Source organism: Corvus hawaiiensis, chromosome 30 (assembly GCF_020740725.1).
Source record: "Corvus hawaiiensis isolate bCorHaw1 chromosome 30, bCorHaw1.pri.cur, whole genome shotgun sequence".
Classification (NCBI taxonomy): Eukaryota; Metazoa; Chordata; class Aves; order Passeriformes; family Corvidae; genus Corvus; species Corvus hawaiiensis.
In genome coordinates, this window is record NC_063242.1 from 9390111 (window position 1) to 9413834 (window position 23724).

A 23724-nucleotide genomic window follows, 5' to 3' on the forward strand; every position below is an offset into this window, starting at 1 on the left:
TGTAGACCATTACATAATTTGGAGTGGAAAGGTCCTCTTGAGATTTCCTGGTCCCTCCTTCAGCTGAGACAGGGCTAAACTCAGCATTAAACTGAGCTGCTCAGGGTTTTGGTAGTAAACTGCCTTGTTTAATTGAAACAAATTGTAGTAGATGCAGACAAGATAACTGTGGAAGATCATATGCAATATAACTGAACGAGTCTCTCATCCTGAAAGCATTTCTGATGGGATCAATTTGTCAGGATATTAGCTACATAGCAGAACTACAGAAAATGGCAACAGGATTTCTAAAACTCATATTAACATAGTACCTATTGATCTTCAAGAAACATCCTAAGCAAAAACATAGTATAAAAACCTAATTTCTGTTCCACAGAGACTGACATCTACATGTAAGATACAGCAGATCAATATGGACAGGTTAGGGAACAACAGTGAGACAGTCATGGCCAACATGACACGCACAAATCACAGAAGATGGGAGTTTGACCTGCTGGCAGTTTTCTTTAGTCATCAATACATCTTAAAGTTGTTACAAGAGATTTGAGCAAGGACAATGTTTTGCTGTTTTGCACAGGTTTATAAAGTGCCCTTCTTACAGGCATTGGAGGAAGGTTATTCTTTCAAGGACTCCAGAAATCTTTGAAGAAGATAATCTCATTCTCCTGGAACATAATTTCCAATTAACCAAAAAAAAAAAAAAAAAAAAAACAAAAAAAAACAAATCCCCAACTTACAAACAAAAAAACAACCAAGGAACAGAAGAAGACCGGTAATGACGTAGTGCTTATTCTAGAATCCAAATTCTTTACCTAAGGGTATACTTGGAGATTCCCAGAAACCTAAATTATCTAAACCCAGGGTTCCAACATTTAAATTTTCTCTGTTGTCCAAAATTTACCTCTTTGATAGATCTTTCTTGTTGATAGACGCTCCATCTACCAGCTGATCTATAGTCAGGAGTCATTTGGGAGGGGAACAGATAAGTAACAGATGGGATGGTCACAAATTCAGAAGTTTTGAGACAGCTTGTCAATTTATAAGTCATTAAGTCACTCCTGAATACCTCAGTTTCATAAGGAAAATATAGTCAGTAACTGGAAAAGAGAAAAATAAAAACTTATTTTTGCTCTAGCAATGACTAGCAGTCATAGGTTTGAGGTTTTAGAGGGCCTTTCAATAGAAGTTATGCTCAGCAACTCTGCAACTTCTGAAAGACCATTCTAGACAGCTGTGGCTAACAATTCATGTTTCACTCACCTTGTGTCTTGATTTTCAGAGTGCTCATGAAACAGAAGGGGCTGTGGATTGTGGGCGTGTCTGAAAAACCTGATTGAGAGTCCTGTAAGAACAACGAATTAATTACAAAATCTGTGTTACTCCAGCTGAGGGACTCTCTCAGCATTCCCAGTTTCTGTAGGTTGCCTGACTCAAGTGTAGCACAACAGCTTCATATACAAACCAGATGAGAGCTGTACAAGTTACAGCAGAGGCCATATCTAGGAAAACAAGAACCCAGAGTAATGGGTGATTTTAACATGCAGTATATCTAAATATAAGGAATACCAATCTCTTAACAACAACAACAACAAAAAAATACACAGGTAGTAAAGTTTCTGTTGTATTCATGAATAAACCAACCTCTCCTGAGCTACTGGGTTCAAAGTATGCAACTGCTATAAAAATATAAATGCATTGAAAGAAGTCTAACAGCATGGTCTGGAAAGCACTTCTTGTAAGAAAACAAAGATAATAAATTGAAATTGTTCAGATTTGTTGAGGGAAAGAGGAGAAAGCTGATTCTTGAATTCTTAATCAAGTAACTGCAAAGAAATGGGAAGAATTATTCTCCATATCTGGAAAGGACAGAACAAGTACATTTCAGTTTCAAATAAGGAAAGGAAGGAATGTCATAGCTTTCTAAAGTTAAGAATAATAATATTTGGAAGGTAGTTAGTTATGGCAAACTTCGTTTTCTGACACTGAAGGTTTAGGTTAGACATATCAAAAGTGGGTTAGCTATAGTTAATCCTGCCTAAGAGTAGTCAAATGGATTGTAAGACTTTCTAAGGTCACCTTAGGCCTTTGAATCCTGTGATTTTGATCATTATTTTGAGTCAGTTTCAGGCATAAATTTTTGGTTACTAAAAGTTACTTTCCTACATCTGACCTAAATTCCAATTAAAATTGATCTTTGAGTAGTCCAAATATATTTTCCACTGTCAATCACACATCTCAGCATGACCACAATTTTACCTTTAAGAAACATCGTATCATGCTGAATTCTACATTTAGTTCCTGTCCTACTTTCAAAGTTGGTACAGTGCTTGTTCCTTACAGTTTTCTGTTTCTGCAGGTTAAGGTTACATTGATTTAAATTCAAAATTTGAGGTTGGAGCACATTCATGACAGAGCTAAAACCCATCGGTTTACCAGCTCAATTTCCTGTGTTTCCAAGTAAAGTTCTCAATTTGAATTTGCCTGCAGTAACAGCATTATTTTAAAATATTCAATAAGGATTTTAACAAACTACAATCACCCCTTGCTAAAAGACACTTTGTATATTCCTCTGTCCATCATATTACCAGTGGCACTCTTCTGATGAAATACTGCTACTGATACAAACATTGCTCTATATTGCTTTTTCACTTTATGATAAGAACAAGTTTGAAAAGTTTTATGAAAGTTTGACTTGAGAACTTAAAGAAACTGAGAGTTTGCTTAGACTAAAAGTGACTGAGGGTTCCCTTGCAATGTCAGGGAACCATGTGGCTCCTCCACAGCCCCCATTTACCATGAGCCCCAGGCTTCCTTGTGACAGACTAAGGGCCTTTGAACCTACTTTGTGTTACAGGAGAAGAGGAGAGTGTTGAGTCTTCAGAGTTCAATGTAGTTGAAAGTTGCATCTATAAGTTGCAAGTCCTACAGTTTTCATGAGTAAGTGCAACTAACATGGTACCTCTGGAGTAAGGCAAATAATCCTGGTACAGAGAAAAAGTTTGTGCTGGCATCACCCAGAGGAGGGGTTTTTTAAAGTTCTTCATGCCTGAAGCCATGACTTCAACATGTGGTTTAACTGGGTTCAAGGGAAGGAACAACACTTGTTGAAGAATGAAGCTGTGGTTATTTCAGAGTTATTTGGAAATTCGAAGAATGGTTTTAGTTGAGCACATTTTTTGAGGGTTTCATTTAAGGTTGGTGGAAATCATCTTCTGGCTGAAAGATGTAGCATCTGAATTATTCCTTACACAGGGGAACCCCAGCTGAATCTCATCTCCACTGGAGAGTCTTAAACCACATTGTAGGGAAATGCAGAAATGTCCATGGTATGAAGTACTGTGAAATAAAATGTTTTCACTTCCTGCTGCTGACCTTCTTTCACTGTATTCACACAAATGCGGTTTTTAATTTTGCAGGAAATTAGACCCTTGAGAGGTCCACTTAATTAGAAGGCATAAAATTTACTGCATTCTGCTATCATTTCTTTGTTAGGAGAAAGATTTCGTTAATTGAGAAATGGGGAAGAAATGTAATAACGTGTTTGACATCAATGTATAGACCTAGAACTGGCTTAAAATCAGATATTTTTAGAAAGCCACCAGGTGCAGCCACAAAAAAGGGTAACCTATTACTGTTAATGTAGAACTGGCACAATTTTAAATAATTTACAAAGCAAACAAATTTGATGGGCTAATATAGCAAACATTTTGGAATTAATTTGAGAAATACCATGGATAAGAACATGTAAGTAAAATAAGAGAAAAGGGTAGGTACTAGTGCTTCTTAGGAGCTTTTTCCACAAAGAAGCTTTAAAATCTTCTCTGCCATTTGCCAACTATGGAAGCAAGGGTTCTAATGCTCTGTATTTTTACCTCTCTGCATTGTATCTGAGATCATGCTGAAGTAAGTCAATTCCTTGGACATGAAGGCAGCAAAATAAAATTCTTAGATTAGCATGGAATATTTTGCATGAAATAAATACAAGGGTTTATTCAGCAAGATAAAGCAATTTTAAATCCAGTTCAAAGCAAACTAATCTAAACCAGTGTTTGGGGTTTGTTTTGCTTTATTTCCTGTTTGGCAACCAGATGGAGAGATGTGGTTTTTCACAGGACAGTCTGGTGGAAGTAGCTCTTCACAGCTGCATCAAAACAAAACCCAAATTAAAAATCCAATTCTGTTCTAGGATGCCCACAATTATTCTTTGCATGGCAGCACATGAAGCAGTACAGCATGGGAAAATGAAGGTAACGGTGATGGGAAGTAATGCAAATCTTGTTTCCTTTTTCACAGTTGCCTGAGAATAAGCTGAGAAGTCTAGCTGTCACCTGGCTATGGCAAAGAGTCAAACACTAGACAACACCTAGATGTGAGATATATTCCTTCACCATACCACTACCTGAATTTACAGCAATTTTCATTTTCCTGATTTCAGATGTTTTGGAAAAGGAATACAGGAACAACTTCTTTCTTTTTTAAAAAATTTTAACTTTAGGCTTGCATTTTCTCTCTTCTGCCCTGTTTTGATAGCTTTTTTATTCTTCTTCTGCCTGAGTAGCAGGTGCTTAATTCTGATATAACCAGCATTCAGTGAGAAACAACTATTCTCAATGTAGTTCTCACCTCTTTAGGTGAGACAGCTAGACAAAATTTAAAATCTTGTAGGTAATTTCAATTCAAAAGAGAAATTGGTGTTAGATACAGAAAGCAACAACATTTGGATTTCCTCCTTCCACACCTCAGAAAATTACAATAGTCTGCCTTCTGAAATATGGCAGACATCACTCTACTGTTTTCTTGCTCAGAGCTATGAGCTTCTTTTAGTCACTGTCAATCAAAAGTAATAAAGAATGATAACTGACGTATTTTGAGATGTCCTTCTGTCTTACTGTTTTCATGTGCTGCTTTTCCCAGATTGGCTCATTCTTCTCTAGCAGCACCTGTCAAAGTCACACTGTCAAGAGTTCTTTATTCCTGAGCAAATTAATATTTCCCCTTCATTTTTTGGAAGATATGAAGGAAGTACTCTGTGCACCATTACAGCTATATTAAGTGAAGATCAGTATGTAAGCCCTCAAGCTCTGCACTGGTAAACAGTAAACGAGGTATGGCAAATTGTCTCTCTGGAATAACAGCTCCCATATTGATCACACAGTTTGGGTGCACTGCCCCAGCACATCTGATCTCATTTCCCAAGAGAAATTGATACTTACTTCCTATGGAGGCGTTCAGGCCGAACCTGAAGTACCAGGGACAGTTCAAGTGCTTGTGTTGGTTCCCTGAAGCCAATACCACAGCTGGTATCCAGAGAAGGGTGAAACCAGTCACTGCACCACTACCCCTATACATTGCAACTGGGCTGCACTGATGGCCCAGTGAATTCTTCTGGAAAGAAAAGTACACCACAGTACATCACCACATGACAGACTCACATAATAACCAAAAGGGCACCCGCTGCACTGACACTTCCTGCAGACTCCAAAGAGGAGAGAGGCTGTGGAAAGCAGCATTGCAGAGGCCCCTCACTCACTGCATAGCCAAATTGAGTGGAAGAGAAGTGGCTTTGCAGAAGCCAGAGCTATGCAGGTAGAGTGGGATGAATGGGAAAAGTGGCCTAGAAGCCATATCTGTAACTACTCCTGAATGGCAACCACAAAACTGTGTGAGAATGAATAAAACATTTGAAAACAGCAAAGGTGGAAGCATCAGGCCAGCTGAGGTGTGTCAACGGGTAGCTCATCAGAGACATTGAAGACCACCTGTATGAGTTCACCATGTCAGTGCACCCATCCCAAACAACAAAACTGGCAGAGAAAAGCAGAACAGAGGTGTATTGGGTCTGACTGAGGTAAAGTTAATTTTTCCCTTAGCAGCCCTCACAGTGCTGTGCTTCGAATTGGTAGCTGGAAGGGTATTGATAACACACCAGCGTTTTGGCTACAGCTGAGCAGTGCTGTCCCTCTAATATTCCTTCCTCCCATCAAGGGACTGGGAGTGGGCAAGATCCTGGGAGGGCACACAGCCAGGCCAGCTGACCCAAATTAACCAACAGGATATTCCATGCCATGTAATGTCAGCTCAGATATAAAAGCTAAGGGAGGGAGGAGGAATGGGGGAGCATTTGTTATTCTTCAGTGTTTGTCTTCTGCGCAACCACTATGTGTGCTGAGGCCCTACTTCCTGGGAAGTGTCCAAACATCGCTCACTGATGGGAAGTAGAGATCAACTTTTCCCTTTGCCTATGCATGCACAAACTTTTGCTTGTGTGGGAGACAGAGGAGTAGAAACTCCTGCAATTGAAGGAGGCTTTGATTTACAACCCTGGAAGAGACTAGGTCTGGCTTAATTGACAGAGATTTGTGCACTTTAAGCAAAAGGATTACAAACTTGTGTTCCTATCATTATAAGTAAAATTGTACACTGGGTGTTTTGGTGAAGAGTTTTAGAATAAAATAGTGTGATTTTATATAGTTTAAGTTAAGAATGTAGATGGTATAAGAGAGACAACTGTGTGTACGTGACATGAGAAGTTATTGGTAAAGACACAGCTGCATTGCAGTGAGAAGTGCCACAGGTGATAGGTCATTAATCTAAAACAAAGTGTCGTTTTAAGCATCTATTGGATTAGAAAGTTATAAATTACAATGTAACTCTAAATCTTGTGACTAAGTCACCATTACTCGGAGATGTTGTAAAATCTCACGCCTTGACTGATGGGTTTGTTATTTTAAACAATAAATTCGTGTAGTTGCATAGTCCCATCCCTTAAAGTTATTTTCCTCCGACACGTGAAAGCGCGAGAAACGGACATGCTTGTTTCTTTCTTTTGCTTTAATAAACTGCCTTATCTCAATCCACTGGTTGTTCTCCATCTTATTCTCTCCCCTGTCCCACTGGGAAGAGGAGTGACAGAGCAGCTTAGAGGGCTCCTGGCACCCAGCCAAGGTCAAATCACTGTAACGGGGGCAGTCGGTGTTCCAAGCGGAACAGTGCAGCCAACATGGACTTATTGCCAGGAAACACTGGCTTCTTGGCCTTCTGGAGTTCTCAGAGTGTATCAAATAGATATGTGGATAAAAGAAATCAAGCAGACTCCTTCTAAGAGATTTTTAAACAGAATTCTACCATTAAATAAAACAGTTAACACAGGACTGGAGGGGGAAAAATATTTCACAGCTTAATATGAATCAAAACACAAGGCTTAATGAACACTTCTCAGGATAAAGAGGAGTCAGCTCCTCTCAAGTTTCCCAGGGAATTATGCTGGTTACAGCTTCATTCAGCTTTCTTTATCAATGATCTGAAGAAACTGCTGTACTGTGAAACCTGCAAGCCTGAAGCAAGTTCCACTCTTGGAGATGGCCCAAAGCCAAGTCACTGGCCCAGAATGCCAAAAAGTCTTGACAAACTTTCTAAGTGGGTAAAAAGGTGGCAGATGAGTTCACAGAAAATGTGCAATAAGGAAAAACTATCCTAAATCTTGCATACACAATGCTGCATTCATAAAAACTCAGTTGTAATTTAGGATGATTTTGAACTCATCACTTGAAGTTATCTGAAATCATTGTACAGCAATAGCCTAAAAAAGCCAATAAAATATTGGACATCAAGAGAAAAGTGTTCAGAGCAGGACATCACTGTGCCATTTTAAGAATTTTTTCCATGTCCACATTGGGACTGCTATGCCTAGTTCTGGTTTCTGCATCTGAGGAAGGAGATGGAACTAGAGAAGGTGCAGAGAAGGGCAACTAGACAATCAAAGGAGATAAAGACCTGCTTTGTGAGAAGAGATGTGAAAGGCTGTGAGTCTTCACTATGAGGCTAAAGAGGTCTTAAGGAATCATGAAGGCAGGGGAAAATCTGAAGACAAAACTGCTATTCACAAAATCTTGCAATTAGAGAACTAGGTAGTTCTTGTTGAAACATTAGTAGGAAACTTACTGAAAACAAGTAAAACACTTCTTTACCCAGTGAGCATTAAACTTATGGAAGACAGGAAGACATGGAAAGGAAATTATATCATCACACACACAAAAAAAAGGGATAGACTGATTCATGGACCGCAATACAAGACTAAAATGAGAGAGGTTGGGATGTAGCATCTAACATTCCTGATACAACGATTGGTAGTGCTAGGTGACTAAAAGGGGAGTGAAGGCTAAACATGACAAACTGAGTCTGCTTTGTGCTGTGCAACGTAAAAGAAATATGAGATATAGCCAATCTTTTAGTAGGTTGTGCAGTATTAATCAACCAACAGATGAGATACTTGTGAAAAGTTGTAATACAAATTCCTCCTCCCCATTTCATGCCTTTTCTTCATTAACTCTTTAGTGACATCTGCCCCCATTTTTGATAGTGGTTATATATGCTCTGTAATGCCTTCTTGACTACTTTAGGGCTGGTAGGTTTGATCTACTACTAATAAAAAGGGAAATAAAAACATCTTTAGAAGATATTCAAATAATGGTAACAGCACTAAATAAGGTTGTCAATCCATCTTAACCCAGAAATAGATGTTAGTAGTAGGGGTTGGCATCTGCTCAACTCCAAATTGTCAGAAGGTGTTTAAGTGTGCCACACTGTACTGAAGCTGACAAAATTTGAATATTTTGTTCCCAGAAGAGATGTCAGCAAAGAGGAAAGAAGCAGGAGCTGCTCAGAATCCCAAACACAGAACCAGAAACACTGAATTTGTAAATTCAGTCTATTCTACACTACACTACTACTACAGTACTACTTCTACACTTCTACACTAGTCTGGAACCTCTTATACAGACCATTTCAACCCTGCCCATCACTTTGATAATGTTTAAAACAGTTTTCTTATAGTAAGTAGAGAAGGAAAACACATGGAGTGAGGTGAGAAATGCAGAACTTTGAGACTATGAGACTGCAGGGTACACCCTTGCTGATGTTTGACTGCTCTTTTGAGATTTACCATATGTCAGATATGAGACTTCACAGGACACTGAAACTAGTAGCTTTTACCCTAATTCTCTGTGGGAAGTCTACAAAACCATCACATACATGAAAATCGATGTGTCAGGGAACACAGGTACTCTGGTGGCCATCAAAGCTGATACACATAACCACAGGTCTTTTAGTGGAGAGAAAAAGAGAAATGGTTGGTTGTTTACACCCTTCAAAACCATAATATGACATATGCAGCACCAATAGAAACTTAAGTGTTGTAGCTTCATTTCCCTTAATTAATAGAATCATCTTACTTTTAATATCTTCACTTGGTCAGATTAACAAACGAGAGTTTCTTACTAACTGGTTATGATTTTGGTCTGCCTAAATTACATTGAAGCTTTAAGCATGTACTGTCTACTTTCAATATAGAAATCTATTCTGATTAAAAGTAACTAGTTTCAGCAGAGAAGCCTGAATATCAGTGAAAAACAGTGGAATTTAGCCACTTGAATCAAAGAAGTCTGCTTCTTAAGTGCTTTTATGTGTTTTCTAACAAGATTTAATTATCAATTGCTTTAGACATAATGTTTAATTATTTTAAAATTTAAATGAAGTAAAATATAAATGTACAGCAGCAACATGCTTTTGAAAAAGATCACGTTCAACACAGATTTTAGGTATAACCCCTTCTTTTGTATGTAAAGTTCAGCTTCAATGCCAGGAAAAAAATAGTAATAATAAAGGCTTCATGTCTGAGAATGAAAAACTTCCCATCTTTATATTTAAATTTTGCTACAAGCATTCTAGATTCAAGAAATGGGGGGGTTATTCCTCCCCTCATCTTTTTCATGCCAAAATTAATTTCTAAAATTTAGCATGCAGGACCTGCAAATATTGCTTTTTCACAGATTGTGTATGTTATAAGGCATTACCAGAACTTTGATCTTCTACTCCGTGCGAGCAAATCCATCAAATGACTTCTGATAAGAAAATAATATATTTCACCGCGAGGGGGTGCTGATGGCAAACCAACAGAACTGTTTTGTCTGATACCTGTGTCCTCATCTGATTTTTCTGTGTGAAAACTTCAGGTTCAGATTAGAACATCATCGCAAAACACAACAGACCAGACATGTTTGGTCAAATTTGGCCAGCGAAATCCTGAAAAAAAAAAAAATTGAAATATTCTATACATTTGCATTTAGGAGAACAAGGATGCTATGTAAATAGTGGCTCAGAAATTTCTTAAGCGCTGATATACTATAATGCCTTTAGCACTGTTTCTCATAAATTCCCATTTACATTTATGCAGTCAACTGAAAAAATAAGGTCTTTTATTAGTTTTGGGCTCTTGGTGAGTAGGATGTACAGAGGAGGAAGAAAAATGCAGAAACAGTTTGGGGGGGGGGGGGGAAATGAAAAATAAAGCTTTATTTCTCCCAGCAATTTTAGTTTTGGAAGCTGTTCAATACTAAAATTAGGTCAAAACCTAAACTGATGTAACTGAAAGAGACAAAGTTAAGATATTGTTTTACTGCTAACATGAAAGATCATCCACAAAAATCAAATGGTAAAATGACTATGAAATATCTAAATAATGCCTATCTAATCACCAGTGTGATTTTGAAGCTTGTACATTAGTGTGCAGTTCAGGAAAAGATAAATATTTCAAAACAAAATTTATTGGTGAAAGAGGACAAGATGGTTTTTTTCTGGTTCTACCATTAAGATCTTTTCCTTGGCATTCAAAAAAGTTATCTATGTCCTATTTTTCTTAAAGTATTAGAGTCACTTATCTTTGCTGCTGCAATGCTGTTTTCAGTTGGTATTTGTAGTCTTTGGAGCCACTGACTTGACACTGGAACTAGCAAGTCCTCATGATTTGGCCAATTTACATAGCTTCTTGAAAAGAGGAGAGAAAAATAACTTTAAACTTCTAACTGCAAACTAAAGCTCTCACCTAGCAAACATGGAAACTGTCCATTGAAATTGAATGAGCACCACATGTTACTGTGAAAGCAGGGCTCACAACTGAGCTGTGGATTAGCTCTCCAGCCTGGTGCTAGAGTAGAGAAAGAACTAAAAATGGGATTATTTACAAGAAAAAGCTGCTTCAAAGCTATGCAAGGACCTGCAGCTGGCCAAAATTCGAATTGTATACAAGCCCCTTCAGAGAGAGGTGAAGAGAGTACTACAGTGGTTTAGGGTATACTGCTTTGTCATCTACCCTGTTCCACTTGGTACACCACCTGCTGAAAAGGGAGCAGTACTTTCCTGGGGAAAGGAGAGAGAGATAGGTAGGATTTACTAATAATTGGCATGAGGTTTATATGAATATATATGATCTGAATTATCTGGGTGTGTGGAAGCAGACTAGCATTCTGGTCATTTTTATCATGATTTGCTAGCAGCAGATGGGGTTCACTAAGAAGCCTTTTTAAAATATTGAAGTCATTTCTCTTCCCTGCTGCAATAAAGTTTGGATCTGACATTTATAGTCTATAGGTCAGATCCTGAAGGTTACAATCACGCACTTGCAAGAATATCTGGCCACTTCACTGTATGAAGAAAGAGTCCAGTTCCGTAAGTCTTGTGGAACTAAAGTCCCTATCGGGACTTCCTTGACAGCTGCTTTTAAGAATGAAAGGCATTCAAGTCAGATTGGACTGGTTTTCTGCAGGTTTGTAGCTTCCTATGGAAAGAGAACTTAGGGCTCTAAAGCTGTATCTAAAATATCCTGCTTTTCTAATGCTACCATTACATACTGGTGCCTGTATCATATTATTGTATGCATGTCATATTCATATAGATTTGTATCAGACTGTTTTTCTTGTCTAAAGTCAATTGAACTGATTGAACTGAGCCCAGAGAGACCATCAGTAACTGGGAACTTGCTATTGACAGCTCAGTCATCATATCAGTCTGCTTGAAAAACAGTCACAAAATTTTGGTGGCAGTGAGCTGGATGGGAACGAGTAATGAAATCTGTTACTTCTTATATGCAGAAGGATAAAGAATGTATGTACACTGTATGCACCAAAACTGAGCATAGTCTGTGACTAAGATGTATTGATGGGCAAAATCACACTTATTTCCCGTAATACTGATAACAGAAAAGTATAATGATACCTTACACATCTTTTCACAGCTGATATTTGTGAAAACATAGGTCTTTCACCTTTCTTCCTCTCCTCTTCCAACCTGCCCTTCCCCATTAGTCAGGAATTAAATGAGCTACAAATTGTCTCCTTTACTGCTTAAGGGTTTTGGGACCTCTTACCCTGTCACAGTCCTTTTCCTTGCCCAGTCCCACAGTGAGATTTGCAGGCTCCAAATAGCCCCACATATGCTGTAGTTCTGCTCCACCGTGCTCCAGGATTTTCTTAAGAAGGCATAGGAGTGGGATGACCAAGAAGAGGACAAACACAATTCCTTCCTCTATGCTGCTGCTCCAGCAGCAATTGGTGGTGAAGAAAAGGGAAGAAAGGGATGCTTCACGGAAGCAAAAGCATTCAGGGTTTGCAATGCTGTGTGGAGTAGTACTGATAATGTCAACATTAATAATGCTGGCACCTCCTCAGTGTAATCTGGATTGGGAACAGTGAAAATATATACTGAGCATCAACAGAATAATGTAGTTCTATGCATCCACACATGAGGAAATCCAGAAATTCAAATCCGCCCTTTTTTCTCATTCCAATACATTGCCATGTATAAAACGTATGCTCTGTGCACTTCTGTAGCACTCTTGCGCAGGTAAAGGGGACAACTGCAAAACAAAAAGAGAGAACAAACTCTCCATATGTAGTAGGCCTGACTGTAACCATCATTTCTCTTGCTCCATCTCATAGAGAAAAGGAATTTGAACCAGATCCCTTTATCACATTTCTGTTTGTCAATATGTACACATACTTCCTGCTAAGGAAGGATGCAATTCACCATCTCTTTAGGCTGCTTGTCTTAGCCTACCAGTTTTTCCCACTTATATCTCTGTTCCATCTCAAACAGGTAAGTTTCTATTTATTCAATATTCTGTTCATTTGATTTTCTTTTTAAGTTTGTAAGATGAAATAAAAGCATAAGTGATATTATTTCTGTAATTCAACTAAAAGTAAAATAAACTAGAACTCTTTTATTCTAGATGCAAACAATTCATTGTGCAGTTGTATTAAATTAAATAGTAAGTTACATCATTTTGTTTCCAGGGTGCATATCTATATGTATTTATCTGATTATTTCTTCTAGAGCTGGATATATGCATAACAGTGTGTAGTGGTTTGGTTCAAAATATCCATTACTTACTTCAGATTTGCACACAGGCCAAAGCTAGACACACACTACGTTCTTTTCACCGACGGTTCCTGTCGAATCGTAGGGATGAAACGAAAGTGGAATCCGTGAGCTGGAGAGCCAAGGGCTGATCAGCAAGACCCACTCACCCTTCAATAGTCCCATTTGGGCATAGTGCAGTGATAGGGAATACAACATCAAGTCACCCCAAGACACAGTGATATGCAAGTGACACGGCAACAAGGATAATTGTCCTTACCTGGTTAGTACCACATACATTTCTGGCCATCTTAAGCAAAAAATTGTATGGACTTCATCCAGTTTGTTAGAACCTTTTTATCTCTAAAGCAGGGTGAAAGCAGCAAGACTCATTAATTTCATTCTGCTTTCTAAACTAAAAATCTAGACAGCAATTATCTGCTGGATCTACACTAATAAACTCTGACACAGGTGCAGCCAGATCACTGAACATACTTACAAATCACAAGATCATCCTGATCCAGCCCACATGAGTTAGTCATAGCTGCCTTAGAGAAAAATAAGAGAAGGATACCTTGAGAAAACTAAGTCAGTAAACCTGAAAGAGAAACTTTTGTTAAAAAAAAGCCCAAAACCATCAAAACCAAAAAAACAGCCAAACAAACAGAAACGCACCCACCACCACCCCCAAAAAAGCCCAAACAAACCAGTCCAAGACAATCTTGACCGGGACCTCCGTTGTGAGCAGTGTGGTATAGGAGGCCACATTTAGGTTCATACACACTTCCCCAGTCATGCCTGTGCACTACAGACCCCTCCAGATTCTGACATTTAATTCATTCTCATGAAAACAAGGAGTCAGTATGTCTGTGTAGCCCCAGTCTCAGAAGTACTTTTAGATCCTTCTGATTAGAACCAGGTTTGGTAGTTAGTCTTAATGACTGAGGAGCACAATCCTTGACTGTCTGCCAGAACAAAAAAAAATTAAGACATATTGTGAGAAGTTTGCAATTGAAATTATTAATGTGAGCCTAATTAAATAATTAGGGAACATTTTAGATTTCCAAAATAAAGAATGAAAAAGAATTAAAGAGGGAAAGATCATATTTGTGAAACCTGAAGACCCTTACAGAAATGAAGAGAAAATGAAACAGTGGGAAAACTTGTACCAGTATTAACTGCCAGACCTTGCAAACAACACAGAATTCCACAGCAGGATCAGCACATCTTACCTAGAAGGTAGCCTCTTTAGCTTGAACTGCTGTTCACACATGATGGTCTTGTAAGGAGTGCTCTTTGATTTTTGAATCAAAGAACTTTCCCTTGACTCTCTGACAGCTTCAGGACACTACACCTAAGTTATACCTATTCTAATGCAAATTTCCTCCTCCTCCAACTTGCTAAATCTAACCCGAATTCTGGTATCTTATTCGCCCATCACATCTGGATATTTAAGAGGATAAAAACCACTTGCAATATATGAAGAGTTTTATTCCTCATGGCTCTACCTTGCCAGAGGCAGCAAGGAACAGTTATATAAAGAGTGTTCTCAAGTGTGAAACAATGTCCTCAACCACCAGTTCAGGCTGCCTCTAAGCAGCAGGGGCTCCCACAGCTTTAGTGCCATGGCTAAACTGGTGAAAATCGACAAGATGTTCACCCAGAAGAGACATGCTGAAACTGAAAATTAAGAAAAATTGCAACTGAGGACAAAAATGGCATAAATTGCTCTCTGATTAAATGCTCTTGAAGTTAATGGAGAATTTTTCCCAGCAGTCAAGGACTGGAAGTATCATCCTAAATCTTTTTTTGGTCCTTATTGTTGCTAGTTTTTCACCAAGAATAAAAAGAAAATATAGAAGTATTTCCAATAATGAATTTAACTTGCTTTTTTCAATATAGTTTCTGTAAGTAGTTAATATCCTTGAACATATTCATTTAATTAAATGTATTTATTACTTTAATTTGCTCAACAGAAGCTGGCAAGAATTATTTCATTTAATCTCTAGGCTGCACACCCACACACACTTTCCTGCAAGAATTTTAGATTTAATGTCAGAAACCTGAGATCTTTTTAATTGCAGAGGGTCATGAATATTGTTTCTCCCCTTTAACTGGCTCCAGTCATCAAAAAAGTGTTGAGGGAAGCAGCTGGGACTGGGAATCTCTCAGGAATAGAAAAGCAGGACTAGGGAATGGTAGTAAATTTACATCTCTGAGTGATTTGAGGGTAGTAAAGACCTTCCTAGGAAGCTGAATCCATTTTAAGATGGCATGCATACATAGCTGCATCCAGAATTTAATTTCTGAAATCGATTTTTTTCCTGTAACAGTCATGAAAACTTTTGACCTCTGCTGTTTAAAGGCTCTGGCGCAGGGACCATTTTGCTGTTCTGATCATTCCTTGCACAGATACTGTAATCTCTGTCATTCATTGAAATATGAATTTTCTTTGTGTTCCTGAATGTTGTCTTTAATCACTTAAAAAGTGAATCAATCAATCCTGTTACATTTCACAGTTACATTTTTGAGAGTGTTTTTAACATTAGTAGCTCTTTCTACAATGCAAGGGTTTTTGTTCATTTATTAATTAATTTGTCTCTGCTCATACCATGGCATTTTAACAGCCTGTTCTGCAAAGCTGTGATATTACATTATTGGATGGTATTTCTAGCAGTTGTAGAAAACTCGCATGAATCTTCAGTTAATTTTTGAATACATTTGCTAAAAGCCTTGATTCACTTGTAATTTAGAAGACTGATTTGCAGCTGACAATAAGACAGATCAGGTACCCACAAATGCCTAATAAACATCCTTATGGCTCCCAGAGGAAGACCCATTATCAACGAACCTTAAAAAGGAACATTCAAAAGGCTCTGATGGTGACCTAGGGTGGATCTCACCAGGCTGCAGTGTGGGAACAGACCTGCTCCTGGGAGGCTGTGGAGAAACCTTGACAGAAGTAAAAATATAAGCAGCAATTTCTCTCCTGCTATGGTAGGTAACTATGGCCTATCAGATCAAAGTGAGTCCATAGGACAGCTGGCTCTTATGTGATGGACACAGGCAGTGAAGGGGTTACCACGTTGTATTTTTTCCCCATTGCTGTAAATGTGGCTGGCTAAGGATTCAGGAAATATTTGCTATAGTTCTATGCCAGCACCTGATTGTGAAAGTCTGATTAGATTGAATTACCGAATGTATTGTCTGGTTTGCATAATAGAACAAAGAAAGGACACACCCTTCTCCTAATCCTATACACAGTCCTGGTGCTGTATTGCCACACTGAACAGATTTGCAGGTTTTCTACTTTCATTTACTACCCTTATTGGATGAAAATATAGGTTGTACTTAAAAAGTGTGTCACCACACTAAGTATGACTCTAGCTTCAGCGCTATTTTCTTCTAGCCAATCCTAAGGTTATCTACCCCCAAGCTATCATGTTGTTACCCATCAATGCACCATTTACCAACCGCAGTGTAAATCATTGCTCTCCCAGCCTAGACAAACCCACAGCAGTAGTCCAAGGACACCTACCTAAACCTCAGCCTGGCTTTATTGTACTGTGACAATATTAAATATAACTCAAGAAGAAATTTTAATTTTGCCAACTACGGGGAAGTCAGAAATAAACTGCAAAACATTCAAAAGACTTTACTTTCCCACTGGTTGCTTTCAGCCTCATTCTCTGTGGCATGAGCACGGTTGGAACGTGTTTTCACAGACGACTCTTCTGTTTGGACTTGGATACATGTGAATGGATTGTGCCAGTTCATACAGACACACCTCTCATGCGCTGGGGAGTTGGGCATTAACCTATCAGGTACTTGATGAATATAGTGAGCCTGTTAGTCCATCCTGCAGTTTCTGCTGCTAAGTGCCCTGCTGCCTCAGTGGAGCTGCTACTTTTGTCTCTCTCATTTGTTTAATATTTCTTGCTTCCTGTCTCATAAGGGCAGAGCTGTGTCTGCTGTGATAACACAGATCAAACATTTTTGAAACAATGAAGAAACCCAAATGTGCAATGATTTATTTTCAATATATGTGATTCACAGTCAGAGGACTAGGAAGTGGCAGGTACAAGTGTTAAACTGCAAGATTTGAAGTGTAGCCTGCTTTATATATCTTGAACGCAAATGACAAATGAAGCTGGGAAGCTGCAGCATCCTGCAGTGAGTACCACAAAGCCAGTCATTTATAGAAGACAGCCACAAAACCATGAATGGGTGGAGACAGGAAGAAAATCCACTGATGTGAACAGAAGAATGATGTGCTTTGGGGCACTGAGGTCATTTCATCTGTTCAAGAGGACAGAATCAAACAAGCATGAGAAACCTTGCAGGAAAGTCGTCATAACTGTAAAAATAGGAACTCCTGTAATGAAAGCTGATATAGTCCAAATGACATCAGGAAGGGAGGAAAGCAAACAGGATTGGTGTCATCTGCCATCAGCCAGCTCTACAGTATAATCAATAATTTGTTTTTTCAATTTTTTTCTTCAATGTACTGTAATTTAAAATACCCACCAAAGGTCTGACAGCCTTGCAGAAAATAGAGCTGTACTCTTTGGTCATAAATGCTCAGTTACCATGTAATTCTCATTTTAAAGGTTCAAACCAATAACTTACAGGATAAGCAGCTTCTAACATGCTGTGGCAAAACTTGTAATGGTACAGTGGTGTTCATGACATCAAACTACACAAACCTAGAAAGAGTCACAGAATCAGTCAGGCTGGAAGGGACCTCTCAAGGTCATCTAGTTCAACTTCCTGCTCTAAAGAGGTCCACTTCAAGTAGGTCGCTCCTGTTCTTGTCTAACTGAATCAATCTCTTAAATAATGGAATTTCCAAAGATGCTTTGGGCAGCTTGTTCTGGTGCCTGACCATCCTCAAGATTACAAATAAATATCTATATTTCTTACATAAAAGAATATCTGACAATCATCACATCTAGAAGAAAATTCTCACCTACCAACTCATGCCTCTCGTCTCAAAACCGTGTGTCTCCAAGAGGAGTCTCACTCCATCCTCTATACAGTCTCCCACCAGGCAGCTCTGGACAGCAATAACAGTATTGTATCTCAGTCTTTTCTTCTCCAAGCTTTCAGCTCAAAGCTGGATTTGTTCAAGCCTAATCCTCTCAGCTTTTCCTTATACACCTTGTGCTCCAGACCCTTGAGCATCTCTCTGGTGAGTCCAAAATGGGATGCAGTACTTCAGAATCGATTTCACAAGCACCAAACATGGAAAAGGAGACACTTCACTTGGTTTGCTGGCTGCAGTCATGCTAATATAGCCCAGGGTGCAACCAGCCTTCTTCAGTATAAAGACACAGTGCTGGCTGATGGTCAGTTTGTTGTTCACCATGATTCCCAGGGCCTTTCCTCCAGCTAGTCATCTGCACACTGTACCAGTGCATGGGATTATTCAATCCCACATGCAGGACTGTACCTGGTAGTGTTTGACTTCTCGCAGTACCTGCATTGTTCCAGCCCACAAAGATCCTTTTGAAGAGCAGCCCTGCCCACTGTCATCTGATGAGAGCACAGCAAATATCTTCTCTGCCTCATCATTCAGTTCATTAAGACCATATTACACAGAATCGGCCTCAGAACTGACCCCCAAAGGACATGACCAGTAAGCAGCTGTCAGATGGACTTTGTGCCATCGATCCCTCTAGGACCAGAAAGACATGCCTAAAAGAAAAAATGAGCAATTATGGCTCTTTCCCTGCCTGTGACTGGTGAGAGTGTATGACCGCATTGGCACAGGCTGTCCCAGGGCAGGAGCTGCTGGACAGTCCAATTCCCCAGCTGTGTGAGGGAATGAATCATCCAAGAATGACGAGACCCACACTAATCATTCATGTGATGCCACACCATTCATTCTACAAAACTAGACACAGCTGAAGCAGTGAACCTTTCTGCAAGCTGTTATCGTCTCCCTAGTAGTCAAAAGCATGGTGACTTCTGATCTGGGTTCTGTTCCCAGTTTTGCAGTAGATTTCCTACATAATATTAACCAAGGCTCTCTTGAGCCATTTACCTGGTTAAAATCTATGCAAAAATGCTATCACAACTTCAGAGAGAAATCCAGAAAATGACTTAATAATAGAAAATAGGATTACTTCTTTCACTGCATGTTCCACTTTTATTAAATGCTATTTATTCTTATTAGTGAACACTTGAGTCTAATGGTATTTGCAAGAGGTTTGAGATACTTGGTGGAAAATATAAAGTGTTACCATTGTTTCTTAGTCAAGTACTGTGTCAGTTATTTCATAGGGTATTTAGATCGAGGCATTGACAAATCTCCAAACCAACTTCCTCCACACCCCAGCTCTTCCCCTGATGGTGCAGGGCTTGCAGTGCTCCCATCAGCTAGGTGGGGCCTGTCACCAATAGTACGAGTGAAGCCATCCAACATTTCACTTTGAAAAGGGAAATGCATTTTCCTGAATATGTGCCAGGTTCTACTCCACCCCTAACTCTCTGCGCTGCTTAGTTACACACAGTTTAATGGCATGAAAGCCACAGAATTAGTGATCCATTACTACTCTATCTCTGCCTTTTCAGTGACAATTACTGACTTTATTGCAATATAAATAAAAGTATGAGAATAGGTGTAGCAGTGAACCGTGTAGATAAATGAGCCCATGAATCCTAGAAGATTCTAAAACTTTCTTTTGCCCCTGGAAAATAGAGAACCGATAGCTGAAATGAGACAGGTCGTATTCTAAATATCAAATACTCAAAATGTGTGAAGAACATAGAAAACATACTCTGTCTATATGAATATTGAAAGAGAGAGGTTATCAATGATAACAGTTTTGCAAGCTCTACAACACGTAATTAGTAGATACAGCAACTAATATGAAGACCATTATATCCAAGGTAGATCCTGTAAAGACACAGAGCAATGAAGTACTTGTAAAGAGCCATGACAATATATAGCAAATAAGAGAGATATGGCTACATCAATTATTATTCCTCTGTGTTAGTAACCTTCAAAACAAAACTCAGTAATTCTGAAGGGGTCATCCAAAGAAATTGAAAGAAGGGGTAGCAAAGGAAGTTACCACTGTCTGAATTCTGCTCTTGATTACCAAATAACTTGGTCAGAAGCTTTCTGAAAATACCAATTACTTGTACAGCGAGAGTAATCATTATTCATCAATAATGAATACTATTGATGACTCCATTTCATTTCACATCAGTCCAAAGTGTGTGTTCATCCTCATTCATTCAGCATGATGGGAAAAAGAATACCTCCCTAAACATTTCATTGAATGTGCTATACACCCTCTTTTCAAAATAGTACCAAACTATTTCAAAAGAAGATGGTGAAAAATTTCATTTGGAGAAGAATGACATAAAATATTTTTATGTTCTGAATTTCTTCTCCTCTTCCACGCTGTTTTTCAGATAAAACTACATGCCAGATTCAAAATTCCTGAAAATATAGCCAGAACTTTTACACCATCTGCTTTCTGCCCCTCTGCTGAGGTAGCATCCTTTATGCAAATTTATGTCAGCAGAGTTTATGTTAAGACATATGCTGAAAAATGTAACAGCTAATTTTTCAGAGAGGCTAATCTTTTAAAGATTTAGTTATAGGAGTAAAATTTAACTTAAAAGGAGTGGGCTGAATTTGAGGTCTCCATTTAAATATAAAATATAAAAGGATTAGTATGGCACTATCCATCTGGGGCACCATTGTGAAATTCCACTGACTGGGTGTCAGGCATATAATATTCTGAGCTGTATATTTCCTTCTATAAGTAAGGTTTCCAAAGAATAATTGTAGGAGAGGAAAAAAACAGAGGATAAAAATATTTTTTTAGTAAAATAACCTTTAGCTAAGTACACACAAAAAAGTTAGCTGTGTTATTACCTTAGATATATTTTAAATTAAAAAAATAAATTCCAGGTTTTTCTATCAATTGCTCATGAAATCAAAAAAATGGCTATTATCTCTAGGCCTTCTCACCAGATGCATAAATATCTCTTGTCTTAAGGCTCCATGATTAAACAGGAACTGTGTGCAACATGTTTCACAGAAGTAATTAATAGGTGACTTATTTTGTAATTCAAAATTTAGGCTCAGTAACCCATAACACAATAGGCCTGAAAAGAAAGCACTTGAAAATGAATTCTTTGTTGGAGGACACCTAAAGATAGCACCCTGATCAGCATCATTTTTTGTATGAAAGATTAGGAGGTTTCTTTTGAATTTTTCTGAGCACTTAGTTGTTAATTTTCGTGCATGGACATTTTGTTTGTAAGTTTAAGACTCAAAAAGTGTCCTAAAGCATGGGACTAGAGCTTTCAAATGGTTTAACTTCCTTAAACCTTCCAGACAAGATCCTGCTTTCAATTATGAGGCCATGCTTACAATGAAATGTCATTATTTTCTCCTTAATTCAGAAGACAAAAGGCTACTTCTACCTGTTTGGTTTCCTCAGATATGTCCCCTTCTTCTTCCATATGGGATTTGAGGACTCTGGACACTTTCAGGATTTTTACTGGCTTCCAGTAATGCCATCATGTCACATGCTTGAAAAATCATAGAACGTCTCTCAGATCCACCTTGCTGCAGTGGAAACCTGCCCATGTTTAAATCTCCAGAAACAGACATTCTCAGTGATTCAGGCTAATTTTACCACAAATCATCTCAGGACTGAAAGCAGTAACATTTTCTGTACATGACAGTAGGCTGTGTGGCCTTTGCACAGATCCCTTATTTCTAGACTTCATTTACATAGGTTTGTATTATCTGTGCTTTTCTCTTGGGCAGCAAAATCCTCCATTACCCAGAAAACAGTGTTAATTACAACTGGTTCTCAAAGGAGATTTGGTTTTCAAGCTCACAGGCACAAGAGTGGCAGAGAACTGCCTTCACCTCCCAGAGCCTTCATCTCCTCTGACCTTTGCATCCCAGGGATCCAAACTGAGCAACAACATTTTCATCCAAAAGCAAATTATAAATTTGATCTCAATGCTGCAAATCCTTACACATTTAGATCATTTCACAGCTCGTATTACTCGTAAGGAAATTCACAGCTGTGGTACATCATGTAGCACAGACAAGGACTCAGTGACCCCAAGGTCTGGATACCACAGGTTTGAGGCAACTCTGAAAGTAACTGAAAGAAATAAGTCATTTTGCAGAGTACTGAATATCACTGCAGTTACTAATACAAAGATAAAGCATTAAAAAAATATGCTTTTTATAAAAAAGATAGTGGTTTGCTATAACCACAAGACTCCTGTCACATAAAGACATATGCTGTTCTTCTCATGTCACCAATAACAGGAGACAGGTTTATGACAGCACTTACTACTGGTTGAAGGGACAGGTAAGAGGAGGTAAAGGGAAGAAAGAGCAAAAAATGCAGCTATGGAAGCAATACTCGAAAGAGGTGGAACTGAAGCACTCGTCTTTCTTGTAGTTTATCTTCTTTGCTTAGAAAAAAATGTAGTAGCAGCAAACAAAGCTAAAATAATTCATAGTAACTACTTTTCTTCTGGTTTTGCAGTTTTCTTACCTTTCCATATTCCCTGTGAATAAAGCCTGAGGCCCTTAAGAAACACTAACCACAGTCTCTGATGAATGCAGTTAAGAATTGTAATGAATAATTATGAACCAGTCTGGATTTGAAGATTTTATGTACACAATCACTGCAGGCTACCAATAAGGTCATTATTAAGGTTCTATTTAATTTGATGTTTTCATTAAGAACTTTAGAGAAAGAGAGCAAACCACATAAATTTAGTGATTATGAAAACATCTGGGAAAAGTGATCCAAAAAGTAAAAATGGCATTTCTTAAATGAGAATCAATTCTGCTGAGTTACCTTCTGTGCCCCCTTCCAGATTTGAACCCCATCAAGTCAAACAGCTACTGTCCTAACTTCATACCCCTCCTTAAAAGACTGTGCCACAGTTCTTACTTCCTTTGTTTCTCCCACATTTTGATATTTGCATATAGTCACATTTTCCCCTAAAATTTATAGGGACAATTTAAGAATACACAGAAGTTTGTTCTGTGACGACAAACCTTTTCCATATTGTGATGATAGTCAGAATAGTCCCATACTTCACCCCACCAACATTCAGAGAAGTAAATAATTAAGGGAAGAAGGATTAAGAAGACAAGGCTAATCTTCTCTTTGATATAAAGGAAGTTTTAGTCTGATTTTTCCTTGTACGTAGCAAGAGAGGCGTTGGCTTGTTCAGCTGCTTAATTCAGGGGCTGGTCCCAATTACTCTTCACAATGATTTAGGTGTGTCCTCTAAGCCTGTTATTCTGCTTCTGTGCACAGAGTACGAAGAACTGACATATTTCATTTAAATAATCAAAAAATCCCTCTTTCATTTCAACCAACTTCCTGCCTGATGATACTTCTCTTCCTTCCACAGCCCATGCCAGTGCAGTAGCAAAACTATGTTTTTTCAGTTATGTTTGTGTACTTTCAAAAAAAAAAATTTTTTTCCCCAGAGAGCACTACTTGTGTTATTGCTGCATCAGCAGGT

At 38.5% G+C, this 23724-nt stretch overlaps 1 protein-coding gene across 7 annotated transcripts in view; it reads right to left on the reverse strand.

The window, feature by feature from the left end:
- The window catches only part of SOCS6 (suppressor of cytokine signaling 6), a 123320-nt gene that overhangs the window by 57599 nt on the left and 41997 nt on the right, over positions 1-23724 (reverse strand). For 4 of the 7 annotated variants that reach the window (XR_007200387.1, XR_007200380.1, XR_007200384.1 and 1 more), the window contains exons 2-6: positions 13688-13736; positions 13222-13280; positions 12200-12688; positions 9973-10821; positions 1261-1342 (exon numbers count right to left, since the gene is read on the reverse strand). The gene's annotated coding sequence lies outside the window, so the exon portion shown is untranslated. Of the gene's footprint in view, positions 1-1260; positions 1343-5213; positions 5386-9972; positions 10822-12199; positions 12689-13221; positions 13281-13687; positions 13737-23724 lie in introns of all 7 variants that reach the window. The other 3 variants (XR_007200382.1, XR_007200383.1, XR_007200385.1) reach the window with 3 other exon arrangements.